The sequence below is a fragment of the Aptenodytes forsteri genome, unplaced genomic scaffold (assembly GCF_000699145.1).
Source record: "Aptenodytes forsteri isolate BGI_AS27 unplaced genomic scaffold, ASM69914v1 Scaffold53, whole genome shotgun sequence".
Classification (NCBI taxonomy): Eukaryota; Metazoa; Chordata; class Aves; order Sphenisciformes; family Spheniscidae; genus Aptenodytes; species Aptenodytes forsteri.
The window spans coordinates 8956327-8968531 of record NW_008795909.1 but is presented as its reverse complement, the minus strand read 5'-3'; positions in this window follow the sequence as shown (position 1 = coordinate 8968531).

The following is a 12205-nucleotide window of genomic DNA, read 5'->3' as shown; positions in this document are numbered from 1 at the left end:
GCTTTGTGGAAAACAGCAGCGCTGGGAAAGCTTTTGGAAGTCGCAGCGAGCCGGCACGTTGGGATGAGCAGCTAGCGCGAAACGTGGAAAAAATTCCACGTGGGTTCTCGGTGATGCTCAAGCAGGGGGTTGTGAAAGAGTTTTCACCTGTGTCGTGTGGTTGTGGGGCCAGCGCTGGAGTACGGTGTTCAGGTTTGATGTGGATGCTGTTTTCAAGGGATGCTGAGGACTTTCTAATGCAGGGAAGAGCCAGAAGTTACTCAGGGGCTACGTTGTGTGGGGAGCTTTTTAATCAGCAAAAGGATTGACAAGTGACTTGAGTGTCTTCAGGGAGTAGCCCTGTACCAGGGCTTAGAGGGCTGGTGGTGAATGGTGCGGCAGTAAATAATAGCTGAAGCCAGGCAGTGTTTAAAAAAAATAGCATTACAGGTCAGTATCATCGTAGTCCTGAAACTTCAGCCTCAGAGGTAGCAATAACTGCCTTCTATAGAAAGCAAAGTTGCTTAATAATTAAATCTGGTTTGCTAACTTACAAATGCATTTAAGTTATTAACCTGAGGGAGGCTAACTTGTCTGCCTTCTTCAATCTGGTCAACACTTTTTCCAGCAACAATAAAAAAAACCAACAATGTTAGAAGGTGGCTTCCTGATAAATACAATATCTTTAACTTCTGGAAGGCCATGTGTTCACCTTTTTCCCCTCAGCATTGATTTTACTGTCTGTACTGGAACCGAGTGGTTAAGCCCTGTTGTTCTGGAGATCTCATTTTCCACCTTGAACGCATTCCTTTTGAAAAGTTTGCAGCAAGTGTTTGGGCCCCCTAAGCAGGTGTGTTTTCTGTTACATCAGTGCAATTTGAGATCTTTCTTTTCTCAAATCTAAACTTTCTCTGACTGCTGCTTTATCTCAGGGCAGCAGGCTGGAACAGGAGTAGTCCTGAGAGAATATCTGGACTGCTGCTGTAGTTACAAAGGAAGGGGCTACAATCCTGAGTGTTGTAAAAGAGCGGGGTCAGTATTTTACTAAACAAGGGCCTTATTCTGTGTAAGGTGGAGTGCTGACTGAGGTGTGCTCGTTTCTGGTCTCACTTTTTGAATGGAGGTCACAGCAGTCCTGTGTTATGCCTTGCGCATAAAAAGCAGAAATCGATGAGCGTTACGTTAATGACGTGTCTGTGTGTGTGACGTTAGGAGCTAAGCCAGTGATGGAGGCATTTGCCGTGACTCAGGAGGAAGCTGATGCACTAAGCTGTTGTGCTACGTGGTTTTGCATTCTAATGGGGAAATTGGTGTTTCCCCTTGATTGTTACAAACTGGGCATGGAATTGCATAGGTTTTGATAGGGTCACTTGGAGAAGCTATGAATGTCTAGCAGAATCCCAGGAGAAGAAAGCAAGCAGGTTATGGACAGAGAGGAATCTGGCAGGGAAGGTGACTTGTTGGTAATCTGGTGCTGAGCAGACTATTTCCATGCTCATCCACACCTGTGTGTAGCAGAACTGGAATCTGCAAGCCAGGGACTTGCCCTGAATTGAGATTTGGCTAGGAAGCATTTAACATAGCGTGGTCATATATGGAATTTTCTCTTTAAATTTCTTCCAACATGTGATAAGAGTTAGGTTAGTAATACGATTAACAATATTTAATAAGATTAAAATTACCAGCATAACTCTCTTGAGAAAGGTGGGCATAGACTGTCAGCAGTTGACACTCTAATCTCTTGCTTTCTCCCACGTAAGTGCTGTAAGGAGTTCAAGCTCCTAGACTCTGCTTGCTCTTCAGAAAAGAAAAATTCTGTCCTCGTGTGCTGACAGCTCAGGTATTGCCTTACCTTTCATGTCCGACAGCATCATATTCCCAGCGGGGCCACGGGATGTTCCCATATAAGGGCAGAGGGAATAGCTGACAGAGGGTTGTAAGGAGCACGCAGAGCCATTCCCCTCGCTTCGGTGCCAGTCTTTGTGTAAAGCAGGGTTGTTTCTGCAAGTGTTGCTGCTGCTGGCACGCTTGGGCTTTCCTGGCAGCGTCAGCAGAGACTGCAAGGACTGAACGAGTCTGGAAAGTATCTGTTGCTGCTGAAGGTGGCCCCGTGTGCCTGGAGAGAGACTGCCTGCCAAATAAGCGATGCCAGTTGTATGTTGGGTGTGCTCTGAAGGAAGAAGCAAGCACCCACCCAGGTTGCCCGTGTGTGGGGTGTGTGCCAGCCAGCACTGTCCAACGGGAAAACAAAAGCAACTGTGCTTGCTGTCTTCCGCTATTGCAATTTGCTTTCTGGAGTGGTTTATTTAACCAGCAGTGTTGGGTACAGGGAAGCATGGTATCTTTTTCAGTAGAAGAAATGCTTTATGCTTTAGTGTCACCTGAGGAGGGAGAACAACGGATGAGGGGAAGTTCGGAAGAAGGTGAAGCAGCCGCTTCCCACAAATGCTTGGTATTTTTTGCGGTAAAAGCTCTACCCCTGAGTCGGTCAGATTCACGTTATTGTTCTGTCGTCTTCCTCTCTCAGTCCTTCCTGCTGCCTCTCAAAGCAAACTCACAAGGACTTCAGTTTCTCCTCCTCCCTGGCAGCTTCTCCATCTGTTCTTTTTTTGTTTGTTTGTAGCTGTTGGGTTTTCTCCCCTGAAACTTCAAATTGGCTGTTGTAGCCAAGTTCCGAGCTGAACCCTCCCAATCTTGCATAAGGGCATCCTGGAGGAAGATGATAGGACTTTGATTCATCCCAACTTGCAGGCTGTGCAGGGTGGTAGCAGTCAGAGGAGGCATGAGCCTGCCTGCTTTCTTGTAAGAATTAGCCCTCTAGATACAAGCTAGTTTCAGGAAGCAGAGGTTGGACTGGTGCCCTTTTCACTCCCCTGGATCTCCAGTGAAATGTCTTTGTGCTCTGAGTGCTGGAAAGCTGGGGTGTTCTCCTGACTCTCCTTTGCATTCCCCGTAATCTGTTAAAGCCCTGGATTTGATTTGTGTTTATTTGCGGTTCTCGTGCGTATCTCATTGCAGGATTACTGTATCTGAAAGGATTCATCTTCTGCTGTTCATCAAAACCACAGGAGGGCTGCTTTTGCCTTTATGGGAATGTGCCAACCGGTCTTTCACTGTGCCGGTATCATTTTCCTTGTGCTGTTATTGGAGGCATCTTTGATGACCTGATGGTTTTGATGATTGATTTAGAGAAGATTCATATTGATCATTACTTGAGCATTGCCTGGTTTGGTCTTGGTGCTGAAAGACAATTCTTAGAAAATTCTTGCATGTGTTTTTCAGGGACAAGTATTTGAGGTGTTAGGAGCATGTGCATGGTCTCGTGACATGATACCGTTGTTCCAGGAGGCAGAGTAGATGCTTAATTCAGTTGGGAAACAGTAATCTCGTGTTGTACAGTCTTCAGAAAGACCTTACCCCTCAGCACCCTGAGTCTAGGGACTCTCTAAAAACAGCTTGGAGGGATTTTTGCAAACTGTGTAGCTCTCTAGAACCATACAGGACCTGCCTTCATGTTATGGTTTGCTATAGTGACAACTGAGATGCGCCCCTGCTTAATAAACTGGCCTGGGTTGTAGTCGCTGGAGCCCTGACTTGCTAAGCTGCGAAGGTGCAAAAACATGAAGCAGGATGTTTCGACCTGTACCGACATGCAGCCTTGACTAATGGAAGAACCACAGTGCTTTGGTGTGATCTCTTTAAGGCTCTGCTTTTTCTCCCCAACTGCTTAAGTAATAAATGTGGAGGACTTGTTTTCACTGCTAATAATTTTTTTTTTTTTTAGCCAAGTAGTAACTAAGACATCTGAGCTATTTCGAGGTTGCAGGAAGCAATTTAGGTCTCCTTTTCGTTAACTAGAAATAAGTACTGCCTCCCAATGCTTGTGGGGGAAAAAGGAAGAAGAAATAAATGGTGTCAGTTTAGGTGGATTTGATTTTTTTGATTTATTCAATTTTTAAATGATTTCTAATATCCTGAATTTAATGTTAGAATTTTACTTTTAAATCCTGCCTGCCACCCCCAAGAAAGAAAAGGGGGAGGGGGGGGAAATGAAGTAGAAAAGAACTTTGTGTTAGCATGATCTGATGGGAAGATTTTAGATGTTGATCAAAATGTGAGGTGAATCTTCAAATGATACAGATCCTAAGGAAACTCCCAGATGCCAGACTTCAGTCCCGTGTGAACTTTAGTTATTTGCTTGCAGTATAAACACTGCAGGTACTGTGAGGAACACTTCTCCTGTGCCTGGCAAACGTGTGAGATTTCGCATTGCTTTTGGCTTTGAAGTTTAACTACGGAACAGCGTGGAACTGGTGGGTTGAGTTTCCTCAGCCTCTGCTCTGCACCAGTGCTGCTGCTCTCAAAATTCCTGCAACTTCATAGCTACTCCCTTTTAGGAAATGATAATTCGTTTCCCTTCTTGAAGTATCTGAACATTGTAATTTTATCTTGCTACTTGTATCTGTCCTCGTTCTATCTCATGTGGAAAGTCTTTTGTCGCTGTGTCACCGGGGCTGTAGGTGGATCTTTGTTGCTGGTGTTAGTTTAGCTAGGCTGCTTCTGTACCGGGGGCTGGACTTCAGGAATTGTGTGACCACTTGCTCTAAATACCCACCTAGAATCTGTGGTGAGCCATCGGGTTACACAGCTGTAAGGTATTAACTAAATGGATTGCTGTTGCTAGCAAGCATTATACCTGCAGGTGCAGAGAATTTCAAGTCATTGCCATTTTCATTCTCTTTTGCACTTTTCCTTAATTCTGAATTTAAAGGCAGTGTTGCCTTTGGAGCTTCTGGGTTGTGGTGAAAAAACATGCCTGTCAGCTTATCTCAGCATAATGTAGTATTGTCTGTCAACTGAGTTGCAATGATGGGATTCATACCACTGCTGAAGTTATCACAAGGAGAATGCGGTCTTTCTTGCGTCCTACCCTTCCCTGCAGCTCTGCCGTGGCAGGAGAGTAGTTGTGCTTGGGACTGTGCAGGTGGGGAAAGTTGATTGTATTCAAGCATTTGTCTATGCTGATGAAACTAGTTTTCTGACTAAATTGCATGTCATTCTATAAATAGAATGGGTATATTTGACATCTTACCCTATTATAATAATTCTGAAAATTACTACATAGAAGTAGTGTTTTCAGCTTAAGGTTTCTGCCCATGTATGCCTATTTCAAAATTATTTTTGTTTCAGTCTGTTCCTTTAGCTCTCCTATACCGCACCATTTCACACTTTGGTTAGGTGACCTCCTTATTCTTTCTGTGGAGTTACCCTAAAAACTGGAGCACAGCCTGTTTCCCCTCTCTGGTCCTGACTCCTGGAGAATGTGTGCTCTTGAAATCCCTCTGTTTACAAGTGGCCATGCCCCATCCTCCTGTGTGATACAGGGAGGAGTTTCTGGGCTCTAATCTCCGTAAAGACCTGCCAACCTCTGTGAACAGCTGGCCAAGCAAATGCTTGAGAATATGCTCCTGACAGTGCCCTGCAAGTGCTCTGTGCTCAGCTGGAAGTTCTTCAGACAACAAGAATTTAAAGCACAGGAACCAGGGCTTCGGAGATGCTCCTGTACCTGCCAGACCAGACTTTGTCAGAAATAATGTTATCACTCAAGTAGGTGTAGGGTTTTGGACAGCTTGGAGTTAATGGCCCTGAAGCAACTCTGTTTAGCACTTTCAGCTTTAATCCCAAGATTTTTTGCATCAGACTAAACTTAAAATGCTGGAGAGAGCAATTCTGTTAGTGAATTACCTAATAGTAAGTTACCATACGTGAGAGCACTTCGCTAACTCTTCTGGGATCATCTGTCTGCTGTCTTCTATACACTAGAGTCATAAGCTCTTCTTACCTATCCTACGCTGTCTACTACCTTTAGTGTAGCCAAAAAAATGTATGTGCTGGAGAGCTGTAGTGCAAAAGCAGTTCCTGGACTCCTGAATTCCACTGCCATCAATTGTTTTGATCAAGAGTTTTGATCTCTGTTTGCATACTGCTCGACTTCTTGCATACAGATTGCAGTCCATTACTGAATGATTCTGCCCAAGAGAATAGTAAAATGGGTGTACAGCTGAATTAATTGCATGGGAGCGATGTGTGCCACTGTGGGAAACAGAGAAGTAGTAACCGGGGGCTCTGTTTATTTGCCAATTCTTTTTAGCTAGTTTAGCGTCTTGAGAGAAATTGCTGAAATGAGACTGCAGAAATGTTGAAGGACCTAGGGAGACTAAGGCATTTGTGAATTTATATTCTGATCCTTAGCTTAGCTGAAACATATTTTGGATTGCATTTCATGTCAACCTGCAACTGTTGAGAGAGATTTAAGGGAAAGATCGCAAGGGCTTTTTGCTGCTTGGCCTGCATGTCAGTGCAGCTTTCCCATAGCTACAATGAAGAGGTGTGGTTGCCTTTCATGCCTATGCCTTCTGGGGGACTGCTATCACTGTAATGGGTAGCACTGACTCTCTTACTGTTTGTTTGTTTCCTTGATCTTGTATTTTTCCTGTCTCTTTGGAATTTGTAACCAGAAAACGTTGTCCAGATGTGTGTCAGCCTGCAGAGGTGCACGTGCAATGACAAAATGGCCCTGGGTGCCTGCTACCGGCTTGCCGTCTTGGCAGCATAGGCAAAATTTGAACTGGCAAGAAGGCAGAGCAGGCCCTGCGGCACTGCCATCCTCGAGTGATTCAGTATGCCGAGCTCCTTGGCCACAGTAACAGGCAGTTGGAGTCCCAGTGCTGGAGTGTCTGGTTGTGCTCTGTGCCCAGCACTGCTGAGATGATGTAGAGCTGAAGAAAAAGGAGTGGTGAGGTAGAGCAGCTGCCCTACAAATGCTGTTCTTGTTCTCAACACTACCGAGAGGGCAGCTACCTGCAAGGTTACTCTCCACAGCAGCAGAGCTGGGGAGTAGGGGCTGTGTGTGCTGGCAGTGTGGCCATATGAGCAGCTGCACAGGAACAGATGAAAGAGCCATTTAGCCTGTTTTGCTTTTTCTGGGCTTGGGACAGTCAAGTCTCTGTCCTCATAGTGCCCAAGTCACCATGGCCCCTTCCTTCTCAACACTGAACTGATCTGCAGGGGAAGCAAAAGCCTGTGTCTGTAGCCTCAGTAACAAGCTCAGCAGAGTGCCACAAATCTAAGGGCTTCTGGGGTAGTTCTGACAATCACACTTTCTTGCTTATTGTATTTTAAAACTATTCCTGCCTGTTGTAGTAACAGTACTGTGTTCTGGATACTTGAACCTTGTAAATGCATTTTATGTCCACAAAACACCGAAGGCCTGCTTGCCATCAACAGTCTTGCAAATAAATGTTCTGTTTCATTGTGGTACTGAGGCCTGTACGTACAGGGTGGTGGCATCATGAAGCTTTCCTTAATGACCCATACTGATACTGGCCACTGTTCCATAATGCGTAACTAGGCTTCATAACACTGTGGAGAGCTGTCTCTGTTGAAATCTGTGAATAAAGGTTGTAAAGAGTAGAAAGAGTAGGCAAGCTGATGGCCGTATTGCAGATTCATGTTATTGTGGAGCCAACCATTCAAATACATCTACAGCATCCCACCATCACAGACCTGCTATAGCAACAGCTCTTGCAGTGGATCTGTGAATGCCAAACTCATTAGCTACAGACAAATAACATTAAATAGTGTTTACCTTCCAGATGATGACAGTGATGGGCGTCCTGCTGGGAGGAACTTGTATGCTGGCGTTCTGCTCACACAGCCCCAATTAACCAGGAATGTTCATGTTTAGTAGTTTTGTAGATTGATGTTCTGTTGCTGATTGAAGGCTTGCATCTGTGTCTGGCGTACATGGTTAGCAGCAGCATGCAAGTCCCAGGATGGTGCTGCACTGAGCAAAGCTGTTGTGGGAGAATGACCTGCACTTGTAGTTCTGAGGTTTCATCATTTTCCTTTGCCTGTATTGCCTCCTGAATGTTTGAAAGCCTTTGGGCTATGCATCTTCCTTTCTCCCAGTGCTGCCAGCACAATGTAATCCTAACGGGTGCTGTAGTGACAATTACAGGCTTCATGTTCTCTGCAGGCTGCCAGAGCCTGTTGGATCATCAAAACACAAATGACACCTGGCCGTTCAGCTCTAGGATTGTAATCTGCATCCCCAAGCGCACTGTGTAGGAAGCACCAGAAAGCACAAGGTCCTAATGGTGGAACTTTGCCCAAAATGCAATGTGTTTATTTTAAGCAGGTAGAAATCATACACATGCAGTGATTTACGAGGGAAATAGTTTCAACCAATATAAACATATGGAGCGTCCTTGTTATTCCACTGTGTAATGAAAAATACATCTCGAAAAACTCTTTTCTGGGTAGAGAAAGCCTTAAACTTTTTGTGCTTATGAAACTGTACTGGGAACTCTCCTCTGTGATGCTGCTTCACTTGTGGTAAGACTGAAATAGGACTGTTAGTCTACAAATTGGTACTGGTTTCTTTACCACTCAGTGACCTATAGGAAGATCTGTGTCTTGTGTTTGTCTTCAGGCTGCTCTTCTGTATATGCTTTGAGAAGTCGTGTCCCTTTGGCCTGTTTTGGACAGAAAGGCGAAAAGCTCAAGTGGGGAAAGGAGAATTGATCTCTTGGGAACTGCGAGAAAAAATAAAAAGGAGCATTACAGAATTTTGTTCTAAGGGAGGAAAACACTTCCTTTAAAATGAAGGCTCTGTTTACATATGTTAATTCCCTTTGTTTTTTGTGGGATGGAAAGGTCACTTTGTCTCTATCTAAACTATGAAAAAAATCAATGATCTAATCAATTTCTAAGTAGATTTAGTCAAAATGACTACCGTGGTGTGGCTTGGGCTTTGATGCGTGAAGGTGTCCCAAAAAGCTGCTAGAAAAGTCAACGCAAAGCATCACTGCAAATAAACTTACAGAATTTGTAGGGGAATTTTCTGTCCCATTCACTATGTCCACAGGGTGTTTTTTTTCCCTTGCCCAGTCTCAGCGTGGCTTCCTCCTGGTGTTTCTACTGAAAGAATAGATCGCTGAGAGCAGATCAACAAAAGCAGTCACGCAGTTCACTTGAGCGGTCATGCATAAATATGAGCAGACTTTCTGCCGTTAAAACCAACGGGTAGCCTTCCCTGCCACCAGCTTTCCATAGGCTGCATGTTTCTGCTGCTTGGAGCAATGCTGAGGATCTCATCCAAGGGGATAGCGTCCCTGAGAGACAGCCAGGTATTAGTGTTCCCAAGTAGCTGGGCTGGGGGGTTCACAATGGCAAGTAAATTTCTTGCTTTGAAAGTACCAAGTTAAGGATTGATAAAAGCCACATGTCTCATTCTACACTGTTGCCTTGGAATTATTTTCTTCTGAGTGGTGTAATGGGCAGAGCCCTTCCTGCTATCACACTGACCTGCACCCAAACCGTGGCCTGTGCTCCAGCCTACGCACAGAGCGTAAGCTCTCTGCCTTGTGCTCTTTGCGAACTTAGATGTGCATTTGACACACAGCACAAAATGAGAACTGTCACTAAATGGAAATGCTGGTTGGAGGTGGAAGTTCAATGGGCCTCCTAGAACAGAAGCAGTAGGAGGTACTAGTCCTTGTGATATGGAGTGCCTGGTTAACATCTACAAGGGATTAATGCTTTTCGTGCAGTGATCTTGAATAACTCAGGTCTTTGGGGAGATTTGGGATGCGTAGTTATTGGTTTTGATGTATACTTCAGAGGATATATACCTCTGAAGGGTTCGGTTGTGTTAATAGTAAGAAAGAGCAGCTGGAAAGAACCAGGTGAGTACACGGCAGCAGGTGACTATGTTCATGTAATGTGTTTCTTAGGATGTTTGACTTGGAGCCGTACAATGGTATGAATAATTGATCTGTGCCAACATCAACAGCATACCTCATAATTATTTAATTAAAAAAAAAAAAAGGCTGATGCATCTGAAATCATGGGTTACTGGGGACATGTCGGAAAGTGGTATTCCTAGTAGGTGTCTTCAGCGAGCGTCAGTATTATACTCTGTGCTGTTTGGTAGTTCATCGGTATTCTGGGAATAAATCTAAAGCCACTGCTAATGTTGATTCAGCAGAGAAGCAGGCAATGCTGAGGGCAAATTCAAAACCATGGCTGGGAATGACAGGTCTGTTGGGATTTTCTTGCTTGAAGATCCTGAATAGTACATTAATCTTTGGCAGAATGGGGATCAGGTAGCGAAGTTTTCCTTAGAGCTTTTGGAGAAATTATTAAATGGTGACTAAGAAAGATACCAGCTCCTTACCCTCAGTAGACTCAGATAATTGACTGTTAGCTAACTGATACAATCTTTGCAGTCTACGATTTCTGTAGCTCCTCCGTTATGCTGTAAAACGGGTCTAGTGAAATAACATCCATTTGATACAGGCAAGTATAGACTTATGTGTGCCAGAGATGCTGATCATTCATCGATTGCGTGCTTCACCAAAGCAGTGACCCTGAAGAAGGGGGAGGAGGTGGGGTGGGTGACAATCAAATTGATATTTAAAAAAAAAAAAAAGTTCTAAGTTGTTCAAGCACCAAAGAAGGTGCCTTGTAATGAGAGACTAACAGGACTGATCTGTTGATTGCCAAAAAAGCTATTGAGAGGTGACTTGGTTAAAGCATAATTGACTCCAAGGAGCTACTCTTTAATCCAGCAGAGACGGAATTAATGGCTCAAGGCAGAAGGCAAACAAATAAGAAATTAGACTGGCCTTGCAGCCAGGAAGAATGATAGAGCCATTGGAGCAAACTGCTAAGAGAGTAGTGAACTTAATGTTTTGACCTCCAAAGGCCTCTAGTCTAGATGCCATAAACCACTACATTTCACAGAACCACTTAATGGGTTTTGTGGAGGTGTGAGTGGATAAAAAATGGAACGGCGCCTGTGTGTTAGGCAGGAAGTTGGAGTGGTCTTACCTTAAATTATGTGACTCTGACTAGTCCTGCTGCAATTGATTTCTGTTGTTCTGTGCTTTAGAAATAACCCCGAGGCTAATACAGTTGTGTGCCTCATCCCTGGTTTTTTTCCTCCCAAACTTTGTTCATGTCTAAATGTTTTATGCAACGTAAGTGGCGCATCCTGGATATGAAGAATCTTGTTCGTGACAGGAGTATTAACTTGAGGTTTGTACTTCAGATGTCTCCTGAGAATGAAATCTTCTTTATATTTCTCACGATATTTCTTTCACCGTTACTCTGATCTTTCTATCTGACCTGTCTTGTGGTACTTATTTTACTGATTAAACTTTCTAGGAAAGTAGAGTTTTATTAAGCAGTTGGTGTGTAAACCCATGTATACGGAGGAACGGTGTTTACTTAAATGTAATTGGAATTTATTTCAGTTACTTTCATTAATATTCTTTTGTATTCAATGTGGAAATCCTGTACAAGAAATAAATCTGATGAATGTTAGCCTATGATTGTTTCAGAATAACTTGTGACTGTTTACAGGCTGAAAACAAATTTATAGTTTTGTAAGGCCAGACAAATCATTGAGTTCGTGTAGTCTGATGTTGTGTAATGCAACTCAGTGGGCTTCCCTGAATTTAAGCTAAACATCTAAATTGAGACTGAATGTTAATAAAGAGTTGTGAGTGATGGAAAGCTTGCCATACCAAATACATTTTAAGATATCTCTGACAAAAGAGGTTTGGAAAACAGACCTTGGTCTGCTCACTCCAGAAACCTGCAATTAGCAAATTATTAACTTTGTTCTCAATGGGTTAACTAACGTGGTACTTGTTCTGTTTGGCTTCTGATTGACTATATACGAGCCAACATCAGCAATCTGTCCTGTGCTGGATTGCGAAGTCTGCTAATTAACATATTAGTTTCATATTGCTGCTGCCAATGTTTGCACCGAAGAACTTCACTTTTTTTGGCCATATGGATGGGTGGGAATATCAAGATCGTATTATGGCTCTGTGCTCATTCATGTGTGATGCTTTGTGCTCTGTTTTTCCCAAGATGTCTAATCAGGCTTGGAGCTGAACAGTGCCTTTTTGGAGAATCTTTAACTGAAAGGTCAAAATAAGCACAAGGCCTGGAGACAAGTCTCGCTGTCTCTCTCTCCCCTCCCACCCTGGCCTGGAGACAAGTCTCGCTGTCTCTCTCCCCCCTCCCACCCTCCTTTGTGTCTGTGCCTCTCTGCATATACATACGTACACGTCCTTCACCCGACACATTCATCTGTGAATCCTTTCTTGAGACCCAGGGCTTCTAAGTGCCCTGCTGCCAGTCAGGGTCT